Raw genomic sequence first — 14,273 nt, 5'->3', positions numbered from 1 at the left:
CCATTAACCCATTTACTGAAACTCACACCATCACTGTGGGCCAACACACCATTAGTTACACCAAGTTCACCAGAGTCCTGCAGGCTGAAATGCTCTGTCAACACTACACACACATCGAGCTCCTCCAGCACCAACTTTCTCTCATCAATGTCCTCAAGCTTTCTGATTTCATAAGAATTTTTTTAAATAGCATGTAGCTTGTGGATGGAAATTAAAAGCATTGTTTGAAGAACTTAAGAAACAACTTAAGAAAATCATTAAAAAAGAAATGTAATTGATTAATCCTAATTAATATAGCTTACAATTTACCATTTATTTTTTTATAAAGGGAAGCGGATACAATGGCTATGATATCATTTTCAGTAGCCCAACCCAAAGCTCTTTTGCCCTTTTAATCCTGTAATGCCTGAGAGAGAGAGAGAGAGAGACACCACCATGTTTGTTTTGGGCATGCTGGAGCTTTAGGGCTTTCTGAGCTTCTGGGAGAAAGGTATGGGCTGATCATCAGACAATTTGTTTGTTCCTAAAGCTTAGTCTGTAATCTTAACCTTTGACCTTTCACCCTAACCCCAAGGTACATCTCCTCTGTTCACAAATTAAGAAGAACGACTGTCACAGTGAACCATCCGGAACAAGACACTGGTCCAGTCTGAAAAAGGGTGCTGCTGGGGGTGGGGAAGGGGGACTTGGGTTTTTAAATGGATTTTGTAGTTTGTTGCAGGTAGGCTTAAAAAAATGTGGAATAAAATTAAGTGAAATTAAATTAAACAGAAGTGCTGTTATAGAAAATTATTGATTGATTTAATATCTATATGAGTCTAACTGGACCTGCAGAAAAACTGTAGTGTGTTAATTCAACACTCCAGAAATGTACTGTGTGCCCACTACTACTGTATCTTACAGTATAATATCATACAGTTGTTCCTGTACACAGGCGGCACGGTGGTGTAGTGGTTGGCACTGTGGCCTCGCATCTCCAGGGCTGGGCATCGATGCCCACCTCGGGTCTGTGTGTGTGGAGTTTGCATGTTCTCCCATGCTTGGTGGGTTTCCTCTTCTATTTCTCTTTAAAGACATGCAGATTAGGCTAATTGCCATTTCCAAATTCCCCACAGTGTGTCAATGAGTGTGCTTGTATCCTTTGTGATGGTTTGGTACCCCAATGGTCTGTGTTCCCTTCCTCATGCCCTGATGGGCCTAAGGACCAGGCTTTCAGACTTTATAGTATAAATGCTATGGTGAGTGAACTGAAACAAAAACTTATTACATTGAAAAAAAATGCACAAACATAAGTTTAAGGGTAAAGTTCCTGCTCGCTTTATGTCCCAGAGAGCTTTCATATCTGTTATGTTCAATTCAATTCAATTCAATTTTATTTGTATAGCGCTTTTAGCAATTTTCATTGCCGCAAAGCAGCTTTATTTTTGTTTTATATAGCTTTGTTTGTATGAAATGTGAATTTGTATGAATCAAAATGGTCAGTTTGTCCCTGGTGAGCAAGCCGAGGGCGACAGTGGCAAGGAAAAACTCCCTGAGATGGTAATAGGAAGAAACCTTGAGAGGAACCAGACTCAACAGGGAACCCATCCTCATTTGGGTGAAACAGAAAGCAGTAAATGATCTGCATTTATACAGTGTGTAGGGTGGGAGGCAGTTCAGCTATAATAGCTGATGTTAATTGATGCTAATATGAAGTCCAGGTAGTTATTGAAGACCCAGGTTGACTTGTAAGAAGTTCCAGTCATGAACTATCAAACTGTCAAGTCCCCAGAGAAACAGTTGCCAACACCAGTCAAGGCCAGAACCATTTTCTAGGTAGAGAGAATTATCCCCAGACACCAGACGCATCCCAGAGAGACACACGGGGCATCCATGTGACGAGATCTTCAGCCAGAAGCGGGGCACCAGGATGGGTCAGACAGGTCCGGAGGGCAGAGGGAGTCTGGATCACTTGCAGCTCAGGAATGACATGTGTAGCTCGACAGAGAGAGAGAAAGAGTGAAAGGGGGAGACAGGAGGATACAGGAAAGAAAAAGAGGGGGGGGGGGGAAGAAGAGGAGAGATGGCAGTTAGGTATGGTCACAGTCACACAGTGTATAATGTGAATGTATATTAACTGTAGAGTGCAAGCAGAGACTCCGGCAGGACTAACTATGACAGCATAACTAAAAGGGAGAGCCAGAAGGAAACACAAACATGAGGGCTTCCTGAGATGTAAAGCAAACAATCACCTCACCGTCAGCAAACCTGAGTGATCAATGAGAGTGAGGAAGACAGCATCCAAACATACCAGTTCACCATAATACTCTACGTCCATGAGTCCCCCAGATCTGCTTCTTTACCTATGGCTAATCTATTTATAAAAATGCTTGGCTAAATAAATAGGTTTTTAGCCTGGACTTAAACACTGAGACTGTGTCTGAGTCCCGAACACTATTTGGAAGACTATTCCATAATTTGGGGGCTTTGTAAGAAAAAGCTCTGCCCCCAGCGGTATTTTTCATAATACGCGGTACTGACAAGCAGCCTGCATCCTTTGATCGAAGTAGGCGTGGCGGATCGTAAGACACTAGCAGTTCACTCAGGTACCAATGGAGCCAATGGAGTGAATATAAGATAGGGGTGATGTGCTCATATCTTCTGGTTCTAGTGAAGACTCTTGCTGCTGCATTCTGGACTAGCTGAAGCTTATTTATGCATCTAGCTGAACAACCAGACAGTAAGGCATTACAATAGTCCAACCTAGAGGTGATAAAGGCATGAACTAGTTTTTCTGCATCGTTTAGCGACAATAAATTTCTTATCTTGGCAATATTTCTGAGGTGAAAGAATGCTATTCTGGTAATATTATTTACATGAGCTTCAAATGAAAGGCTGGAATCAATAATCACACTGAGGTCTTTCACTGTTGCATTTGATGGAACAGAAAGGCCATCTAAAGTTACAGTGTGATCTAAAATTTTAATCCTAGCTGTATGTGGTCCTATGACTAGAACTTCTGTCTTATCAGGATTAAGTAGAAGGAAGTTAATTAGCATCCAATTTCTTATGTCCTGCACACATTGCTCAATTTTAGTAAGCTCTTCCTGCTCTCACTTTTAGTCATGCTGCCATCGATAGTCTCACCTGGATGCACTCAGCACACAATACACAAGAACACACCTAATACCTAATGCTTTCTCTCTCTCGCTTTCTCTCACACACACTTTCTCTCTTTCTTTCGAGATACACATGATACTGCTGGGTTATCCCCGATCCCGACTAGAAACTGCCTGATCCCTTCCAGTGGTCCAGTGATGCTTCTGGTTGATGAGTTCTCTTCACTTGTGTATCATGCAGTGTATCCTGGCCCCATATGAACAGCCTAAAGCTTACCGTAAGAGTTTGTAGATAATCCCACTTACAACCCATAAAGATGGCTGTTAATTTTCCTCCTCAGGACCGCAGCTGCAATGAAGAATTATCACTCACAGTTCTGACAGTTTAAATTCAGAGGTGACACTGATGGGAAAACTCCAGTTCCTATTAACACAGTTAGAACTTAAACACAGTCAGAGTTAATGAACTCTGCAGTCATAGTAGAGACATTATTTATAAGCCGGTGTCACCCAGATGAGGATACGTTCCCTTTTGTGTTTTAAAGTTTCTTCCACATGTCATCTCATGCAGTTTCTCTTTGTCACTGTTGCCCCTGGCTGCTCATTAAGGATCAATTTGTTCATGTAAAATGTATCCATGAATTTCTGAAAAGCTGCTTTGTGACAATGTGTTAAAAACACTAAACAAATACGACTGAATTAACACTTTTTATGCACTGAAGTACAGTAGAACACCAAATTATTTGTTTAAGTCATCAAAATGTATCCAATGTGTAATGTATTTAGATATTTCACTTATACACATTTCTTATTCTTATTAATATCTTAATATATCATTCTCATCTGGGTAACACCAGCCTATAAATAATTTGTGCTTTAAAGTTATTCTATCTTGTATTTATTTTTCAGTGGTAGTGTAGGATTTTGACTTTTGTACTTTCTTAGTTTACAGTAGAAGCATATCCTGCAACTGTTAGAATCACGAAATAGATGTGGGAAATACACAGCAGCTCTAGTACATCTACTCTACATTCTTGTTAATGAGAAACTGCCAGTTTTTCTCAGCCTAGACACTGACCTAATCCTGACTAGACTGTGGACACCACTGTGCCTTCACCCTACTGTATGTTTGTTGTAAATCCTCATAGATTAAGATGCTCTCTATCATAAAGCAAAGGCTGATCTCTGAGAAACCCCATCTAATCTCCGCTGTTGTCTCACTCTCAAGCACTGGTGGTAGGTTGGCTCTGAAACTCCCAGTCGGATGTAAAGAAAGCAGGTTTTATTTTGACCCTAGCTGCACTACTCTTTCGATTTCTGCACTAAGTGAGACCTAGATATCTTTACGGGACTCAGCTGCCCTATATACCCTTTGAGATAGCAACAGACACTTGTCTCTCTTCTCTTGCAGGTCTCTGGACCTCCTATGTCAGAAATGGAAGAGAATTACATGTAGGAACTCCCGACAGAAGGAGGAAAAAAATCACAGCTTTATGCAGAGCTTATGTCTTACCATACTGTCTGTCTAAATTCTCATGTAAAGTAACTTCTGCTAAAACTGCCTTCTACAGTGAAAAGCTGGAAGTTTTTGCACACGATCTTTGCAAGCTCCACAACAGCTTCTCTTTATTATCAACACACCAGCTTCTCCTGTTCTGTCCTTCTTGATTGCTAACTTTGCCCCCTTTCATGATGGGAAAACTGCAAAAATATGCCAGAATTAAAAAAAGATTTAGCATGTCACTCCATCCCCCAATCCCACCACCTGTTTGTTAGACCCAATCCCGTCTATAATGCTCTAGGCCATCACAGGACCTCCTCCCCTTCATCATAACTATCATCAAGCTTTCCATATCATCTGGTCATGTTTTTCTTCTGCATTTAAAAAGGCAAGGGTTACTCCCATCCTCAGGAAACCCTGCCTGGATCTAGCAGACATCAGTAACTATCGGCCCTATCACTTCTCTCTTTTCTCTCTAAAATTCTTAAATGTATCCAATCACATTTCACAGAGAGTGCCCTTCTGTCCATCATTGAAAAACTCCATGATGCTAGATCGGACTGTCATCTGTCAGAACTGTAATCTGTCCTCATCTTCCTGTACCTCTCAGCAGCACTTGACATGGCAAACTACAAGCTTCTCTTATCTATCCTTGTGACCCTTGGAATCTTTGGGATGGCATGGCGATGGTTTGCTTCCTACCGAGCAGCTCGGTTGTATGAGGTGACAAGCATTAACTTATTTAAAGCTTTAATCATACCCCACACTTGTCAATATTCTACCTGAACCTCCAGCACTGCTTGACTGGCCCCACCATCTCTCAGAGATGAAGGAATATGTGCATCTAGACTGTTTTTGCTCTGGTGGTGGAAGGAAATTCCTCTGGGTGTCCTTATAGACAAGTAACTGGCAGGATGTTTAAAGGGGTCATCCAGACCCATTTTTCATTAAATGTTAATATAATCTTTAGGGTCCTAATGAAAAGTTTGCAATATATTTAATTAAAAATTCTCAATGGTTGTGTAAAAAAAAAACACCACTTTTAACTGGTAAAAACTAGCTCTGTTCTCAGCAACCTGTTTCAGTACATGCTCCTTTAAATGCTTTTGATCTCTGCTGAGCCCGCCCCCCAGTTCTGTGGGGCGTGTCTTCACAACACACGTGGGGTATAGCCATGGGAGTGTAGTCCAGTGCGCGCAATGCTTTGTGGGTAATGCAGTCCAAACTGAAAAACGCTGGAATATAGAGCCTGAGCCTGTTTTCTTAAGTAGTTATTGGTTTAATTTAAGTATGGAACCCACCCGGAAGTTTGTAATATCGCCTGACAACGCAGAAATTAAAAGAATGGACATGCATCGACTCGATTTGTCTTTCTCATCACTGCATGGGCATGAATTAACGGGCTGTTACGCTGCCGCAAGCAACAACAACAAAAGCGGAGAAGCTTACTGAGAGAGATACTGTACGAACCCGATGTGTTTACTGATGTGTTTACATGACTTCTTAATCTTTGACAGACACCGTTATAAACCATCTAGCGTTACAAAGGTAAGCATAATATAGTTTTTTGACTACGTACACTGTTTGCAACTAGAAACTAACGAAGTTAGTACAGATCCATTTTTCGTAGCAAAACCTGCTTTATATTGACCTGCGTTTATAAAGCAGTCTGGTGAAAAATGATTAGCGCAAACATGAACGCATTTAGGTAGATCGACGGGGACGTTAGCTTCAAAAACTAAATTCAGCCACTGCGTCCTCAGCGGCTCAGATGTCGGTAGTGAATGGCGACCGCTGTGTTCGCTATTACACCCAACAACTGTACACCACACTCGCTTAGGCGACATTTTGCTTCAGCGGCGAAAAACAATGGCCGACAGCCTCTTCTCACTCTGGGCGGGTCTTTGCTAAAACACCAGTGTCAATCAATTAGTGTAGGAGCGGCCTCTTTTGGTGTGGCGTCACATTGCAAGGCATTTGAGATTGGCCTGATTTCAGAAGGGGCATGTTATTTTAATAAATGAAAAGAAAATCACTGGGCGGCTTTTTATCATCGTAGAGTGGTTGTGTACGCACTCTCCTAAACACAGTTCAGTCCAAACAGCTTAAAAAAGTGCCCGTATGTAGGCCCGTATGACCCCTTTAAAGACCTATTTATTTCTTAGGTAGTTGGGTTAACCAGAAAAAATACAAGCTCTCATGATAAGGGCATCTGCCAAATGCCCTGTTAATCCATGTTCATGACTATGTTCTGCACTTAATCCACCACTATTGGTCATTTAGGCCTTTGATATGTTACGGGTGAAATATGCTTGATGACTGATTGTACCTGAATTGGAAGGGGCAATGCATCAAATGCAGACACATTATCTTGATAATAGATTGAAGTAACAGACATGCATTTATGAAGAAAAATTTGAAAGTGGTGGAGGGAGGAAAGGCTCAGGTCCACTGCCATGAGTGGCAGGGCAGTGGCAGATGTGCATCAAATGCAGACACATTATCTTCAAAGGCCCATGCCTCCACGTGGCTCGTGGTCTGTCCCCAGCTCTTGCTGAGTAGCAGACATGTCACATTCTTCAGTCCATTCCAGAGAGTACAATAACTTCCTGGAATTCTTTGAAGCCTGGCTGCCGGAGCCAGGGCACTTCCTGTTGTCCTCGCAGCACTTCCTGCATGGCCGGCACAATCAGGTTTGGGGCGGTTGCCATGGTGAAGAAGCAAACACATTCAGTGTCGCAGTGTGAGATGCTCCCAAAGGGTTAAAGACACAATCATAAATCTTTTTCTCCTGGGTTAATACTGGTGTTTATTATTTGGCCTTATTCGTTTATTATTAAAATATATATATATATTAATTCCACTGAATAGTGCATGCATGCTTTTTGAGGTAAATTGAAGATTTTCTTATTAGCACAAACCATGATGTTAATCAATAGCATTTTTAGCCCATACGTATTAAATATGAACAGTTTTATTTAAACACTTTGGTTTCACACTGAAAAACAAAGGTCCCAAAGTGTTGTTGTTTCTTTGTACTCTGTTATAGCACTCTGACAAGTCATAAGACTTCATATCCATTTAGGTTTATAGTCTACGTCCATCATCTAGGATGCTAATAAAAAAAATAATAAATGTAAAAACTGCTAAACCATAGCCACATAATATCAGCCCTTACATCTGTAATATTCAATTTTCAAAAAAGAAAAAATACAGTGAATGACTGACTGTTATTTCAGAAATGTTCATCTTCATCACTTATCAAAGCTTTTATAGCTATCAAATTTTGCATTTGCATTTTTGCATTATTAGCAAAAATCAAACAAAAGCTGTGTTACCTTTGAGAGTAAATTCCATTTTGCAGAGGAAATCACATTGGGATCTGCGTTCATGTTTTCTAACTGACATAAATGATGAAAAGGTAAAGGCAAAGAGAAATAAAATACCACTGCTTTGGAACATATTGTAAAAATTATTCATTTAAACAATTGCCGCAGGTATTAATGGGTAATCACAGCTGTGCTGATATTACCCATTATTCAGTACAACAGCACATGTGTGAATAAGATGTTGCATTTATGAAGAAAAATAAACTATATTAATTATATTTATATATAATTATATATAATTATATATTTATTAATATAAAGTAACTGACTTTACATCTCATGCACAATGTGGCAAATATTTTGTTCCATCAATAAAAATATATTTTTTCTTTGCTGTAACCCTGTTCCCTGAAAAGGCGGGAACGAGATGCTGCGTGAAAACGCTATGGGAATATCTTTTCATGTTGCCGGTTGTGAAGCATGTGTGTACCAAACACGCCAAATTTTGGCTTATATAACCTCGGTCAGGTGACGTCATCTGATTAGATGCACCTGCAGGTTATAAATAGGAGTGAGCCGGCAACATTCCTCAGATTGATTGTCTGAACGAACGTCTGGTCACATAGGCAGTGCGGCATTGGGACGCAGCATCTCGTTCCCGCCTTTTCAGGGAACAGGGTTACAGCAAAGTAACCCGAGACGTTCCCTTTTAAAGGCTACACTCGATGCTGCGTGAAAACGCTATGGGAACGAGAGTACCAACGTCGCCGCACTGCAAGTGTCTGGACCCCGCATTGTGTAGCGTGTGCGCACAAGGCTGAGAGGTCTTAGAACTATGTGTGGGAAGCTGACTCGAGGACTCGTGAGCCCGGAGTGACAGGAACATCCAGACTATAAAATCTAATAAATGTGTGCGGAGAGGACCAGCCCGCCACGTCACACACTTGATGCAGGGGAATACCTCTTGCTAGTGCAATAGATGAAGCAATCCCCCTGGTTGAATGAGCCCTGATTGCTAGAGGCGAAGTGAGCCCACGCGCCTCATAGGAGAAAGCAATAGCATCTCTCACCCAATGTGACATGGTCTGCGTAGTAGTCGCCGCCCCCCGGTTGCGGCCTCCATAGCATATAAAGAGCTGCTCTGATCTACGCCATTGGCAGGTGCGGTGGACGTAAATCCGAAGAGCATGTACTGGACATAATAAGTGAAGTTTCTCCTGCTCCGAAGCTGTAAAAGGTCAGGAGAAAAGGCTTCAAGAACAACAGGGTGCATGTTTGAAAATGGAACTTTCGGAAGATAGTTCAGGTGAGGATGCAGAATGGCCTTGACTAGCCCAGGGGCAAAGTCCAGGCAGGATGGGGAGACTGACAAGGCGCGCAGATCCCCAATCCTCTTGAGAGAGGTAATGGCCAAAAAAAAACCATCTTAAGAATCAGAAGCCTGTCAGGCACTGACTCTAGCGGTTTGAAAGGAGTGTCAATTAGACCTTCGAGCACGATAGATAAATCCCATGAAGGGGTCGTGGCTCTAGTGGGTGGCCTCAACCGTTTAGCTCCACGAATAAAACGGGCAACTAAAGGGTGTTTTCCCACAGTAATCCCCTCGATTGGAACGTGGCAGGCTGAGATAGCGGCCACGTACGTCCTAAGGGTATTAGGGCACAAGCCCGAGGACAACTTATCTTGCAGGAACTTCAGCACTGAAACAATTTGGCAGTGGACTGGGTCTACCTGCTTCGTCATGCACCAACTTTCGAAAACATTCCATTTGAGGGCATAAGCTTTCCTAGTGGAGGGAGCTCTAGCGACTAGAATAGTGTCAATAACGCTGGTTGGGAGACCAGCTTGACTTGGGAATTCACCTGGGCTGGAGTCTCATCAGTGGACGCCGTCTTCATCCACCATGCAGTCCGTATAAGAGCCTCTTCACATCTGCGGGTAAATTCACTAAGACTGCATTTGTGCAAACTGCTTAAAAGTGCTTATTAAAAGAAGCTTGTTTATGTGACTGCGACATCTGGTTCCTGTGTGTTCTTTCCGTGTGTTAGACCTGTTACAGTTATCTAGTAAAGAGAAATGGAGTGATGCTCACAGTGACCTTTCCTGGTGCTTTTAGACTGAATATCAGCACTCTCAAGACAACGTTCATCCAATCAGATCAGTGAACCAGACATGAAAGTCTTCAAGTGTTTCTTTGTGGATGTTTGTAAACACCTCTTTAGTTGTCAGGCTGTAGTTGCATGTGGCTCTGCAGTGTTTGTCTTACAGAATGAACAAGGAATATCATTCATCATTATTAAAATAATATTGACATTATTTGTTCATTCCATAATAACTAAACACCACTCTTGAATGCTTTTTCTCATTGGTCCTGGTAATGCGAAGATAGACAAAAAGACATTTACTAATTAAAAATGCAGAAAAAATATCACTTTATTTATATTCTAACTAATCTATATATAGACTGGGAGATTTTATTGTACAGAATAACAGAACGCAGTTCTTTAAGTAAAAATACTCCACTGATACACTAATGCACTTATCCCAGTGTTTCACTATTGCTTGGACACCATCACGGTAGAAAGTTTTCTCAATACACCGGAGCCATGATCGGATTGCCTGACTTATATCTAAAACATCGGCCTCCCAGGAACTCCCTATACCCCAAACATGTAGAAATGTCTTTAAGCGAGATCAGGACTGCACAGGGGGTTGTGGCGATAACGCCCAGCCGATTTCCTGTAACATGCGAGTGGTGTTTGTGAACGATTGTGTGCAAAGACAGATGTGTCTTTTCCTCTAAAGTTGGTGACAAGTTATTTATTGATTTTAAGTGATTCAGTGATTGAGTGACTCCATGAATGTTCATGGGAACAACTGCAGTTAGCAAATTAGCTTAGAGACACATTGTCCGGGATCGTCATTCACATATGTACAGCCTTCTTTAAAATGTTTGCACCATTCAGATGTTTTACTGCGGCTAAGAGTCTTATCATCGTACTGTGACTGAAGTCTTCTGTAAATGTCAATCACTTTTACGCCATCATTCACCAGAAAGTTCATCACAAGTCACTGTTTGACTTGAACGCCCCTCATTTAACTCACTTTCTATATCAGTATTTTATACCATAAGTCCCAGTAAGAGAAAAGACAGAATCAAACTATGTCAGTTAAGGAACGACATGGCTGTTAACTGTTGAAAAGTACAAAAAGGCGTAAGCCCACATGCACGAGCCCACATTTCAGTAAAAGGGGAAAGAGCTTTAATTTCATACTGACTGCTAGAGCTTGTATCAGGTTCATGAAGCAAAGTTGGGAAAACATCCCATCTGTAGTTAAGCTGATCATGTATACATGCTAGTCTAGGGCCGACATGTCTCTACAGTCTCAGAGTAAACATACCATTAGTCTGACTTTTAATGGTGCTTTGGAAACCACACTCTTGATGTCAAAACAAATTATTACATTTTTTTACATTGTCTGCTCTACAAGAAACCTTTTTTCTTTCTTTCTTTCTTTCATTCTTTCATATTCGAATTGAGTTAATTCACATTTAAGAGTAACATTTAAGATTTCTGTTGCATAGCAATGTAGACATTTCTGGCTCTGTGACAAATGTTGTGCCTGCTACTGTGCGTCCTCATGAGGGTGTTCGTGACTGTAGACTCAGAAACCCCACATGGCAACCATGAGTTACACCTACAGCTCTCCATGGCATCACTGTCAACATGACACAGGGTACTGACCCAGGTGTTTTCAGGTCACATCCAAATGGTTTGAAAACTGAGATTGAAAACTGTAAGGAAGCACGCTTCCTAACACCCCTATGCTACCAGACATGGCTCTGCAAAATATTTATGCTTACTGGTTTCATCCATGAATTCTAATCTTTCATTATCTGAGAAAAATGCAAAACTACATTCCTGTGTCCCGTCACCAGTGGGAGCAAAAAAAAAAGACCTGCAAAAGCTAATTTTTAACTGGTTGACTGATTATTCTGAACTGAGGCACTGCTCAGAATTTCAGTGAAATCTCAAAGCTTCAAAGATGTGTTCAAGGCGTTGTGGAAGGATCTGTAACCTTTACATTTACATTTTATAATTTATATATTGATTATCATTGATTATTGATAAATACTGTTATCTTATTATTCCAGATTTCATTGTATTTCTTTCGGGGTAACTATTTTTTTTCTTCATATAGCTACAAATTAAATATTCATATTAATTATAATCTGTTTTATGTGTTATTATAACTATAATAATTACAATTAGGCAGCACGGTGGTGTAGTGGTTAGCACTGTTGCCTTGCACCTCCAGGGTCCGGGTTTGATTCCTGGCTGGGCTTGATTCCCGTCTCTGTGTGCATGGAGTTTGCATGTTCTCCCCGTGCTTGGTGGGTTTCCTCCGACAGTCCAAAGATATGCAGGTTAGGCTAACTGGTGTTCCCAAATTGCCTGTAGTGTGTGAATGAGTGGTAAGTCTGTGTGTGTTCTGCAATGAATGGGGACCCAAATCTCTACCAAAGTGTGGGAAATAAAAATTTCGCCTGCCACCCCAGAATAAATTTTTCACTAACCCCTTCGTAAGCTCTGTTATCAAATCATTATTGCTTCCTAAGCATTGGTATTGCCTCCTTACCTGTTCGGCAGCATATGGTAAAATTAATGATAAAATTAATAGAGTAATATTTTAAGGAAAATCGTGATGATTAACCATGATTGAAAAATATATTTCATGATAAAGTCTGATGCACAATAGAAATGTTTTAATTTAAAATCTAATCTGTCTTTGGTTTGATAATTTCTGTCATTTTTTTAATAAAGTCTGATGACAATTTGACCAAAATACATGTGGTTTGGTCATTCCATTTTATTCAAAAGTTAACAAAAATTTCTTTTAAATGTTATATTATTATAATAATTATATATATACTTATATACCACATTTCATTACATCCTATTTACAATAAAAGCACATTGTTACACAAGTTACATAAAAATTTTGGTTATATTTACAATAAGAAACACATTGGTAATCACAAAAATACAGTCACAGGCAAGAGTGCCAAAGTCGTTCCCCACAACACGTCTACCCCTAGTGATCCTGTAGTTCCTCACAAGCTCTTCATATGTAAATCCATGTCTACTGCAGTGCTTTATCAAATAAGTCTTTAAGGCGACAGTGTCATCCCCGAGGATAAAATAGGACATGGGCTTGTCATCACTTTTGATCTCTGGGGTTCTGGTGGAGAAAAGTTGATGGTACCGTCCTCTATTCACTCCTTCAGCTTACTGGCATTACATAACTTATTATTTTCCATTCCTCTACTGTTTATACAGTAGGTCGGCGTCTATCCATCATTGGGACAGTATACGTGGGGACAGTACAAGTTTGTATCATATCGTTAATGTAGCATTGTTGTAATTTTTGGTAGTGACAACATGATTTTTGTTATTATTGCTTTAGGACTCGTATATCATTGTTAAATTCCTTAATTGCTCACTATTGAAATGTTATGTTTGAACATAACAGTTTTATTGACCATCCCAGGTGGCAGCTGTCATTTTGGAACCTGTTCGCTTTTCTACCAGCAATAGCATTCCAATATTCTTTTGTCACTATGGTTACCAGACCTCTTTACTCTCTCTGAAGTTTTTTGAGTCTCCCACATATTGATGACAGTTACTGATAACCATAAATTATTTATATCATAGTAGAAATGGATTTCTTGAGAGCGAACAAGAGAGAGAGAGAGTATGCACACATTCTGATTCATCAATGAGTGATCATATCACTTTTCTCATGCAAAAAAGAAAGAAAACAAATACAAAAGACACTTCAGGGTGTTCTCCTGTCCATAATAGCAGTTCTTACAACAATATCCAAACAAATATTAAATGTTTTCCTTTAAGAAAATTTGATTTGCTCAACTACATTTGCCTACTCTAACACCAGACTAATATGCCATGCCGCCATCAGTTGTGGAAACAGAGAATTCAGCAGGTTATGCTGCCTCCCTTCTTCGCCGTTTCAGACGGCCTGACCATGTTGCTTACAAGCATGTTCTCCACATCTTGAAGGACTTTATGGAGCACAACATGTGTGCAGCAGCTGCATGGGAATGGCCGAGGATGAGTGGGGCCCTACCCTTCTTCGCTTTGCTGTTGGGGAATCTTAAGGTGCACATCGACTGCACATCAACTCTCAGCCTATGGACACCTGGAGTACCCGAGTGTGAGGAAGATGGGTTGGCAGGATCCTGGTGAAACATAGAGAACATTTCATAGTTCTGAAACTTGTGGTCCACACTTGCTTGTTTGTGTTTCTACAATATCTCAAGGA

The sequence above is a fragment of the Clarias gariepinus genome, chromosome 3, assembly GCF_024256425.1.
Source record: "Clarias gariepinus isolate MV-2021 ecotype Netherlands chromosome 3, CGAR_prim_01v2, whole genome shotgun sequence".
Lineage (NCBI taxonomy): Eukaryota > Metazoa > Chordata > Actinopteri > Siluriformes > Clariidae > Clarias > Clarias gariepinus.
This window is presented reverse-complemented; position numbering follows the sequence as displayed.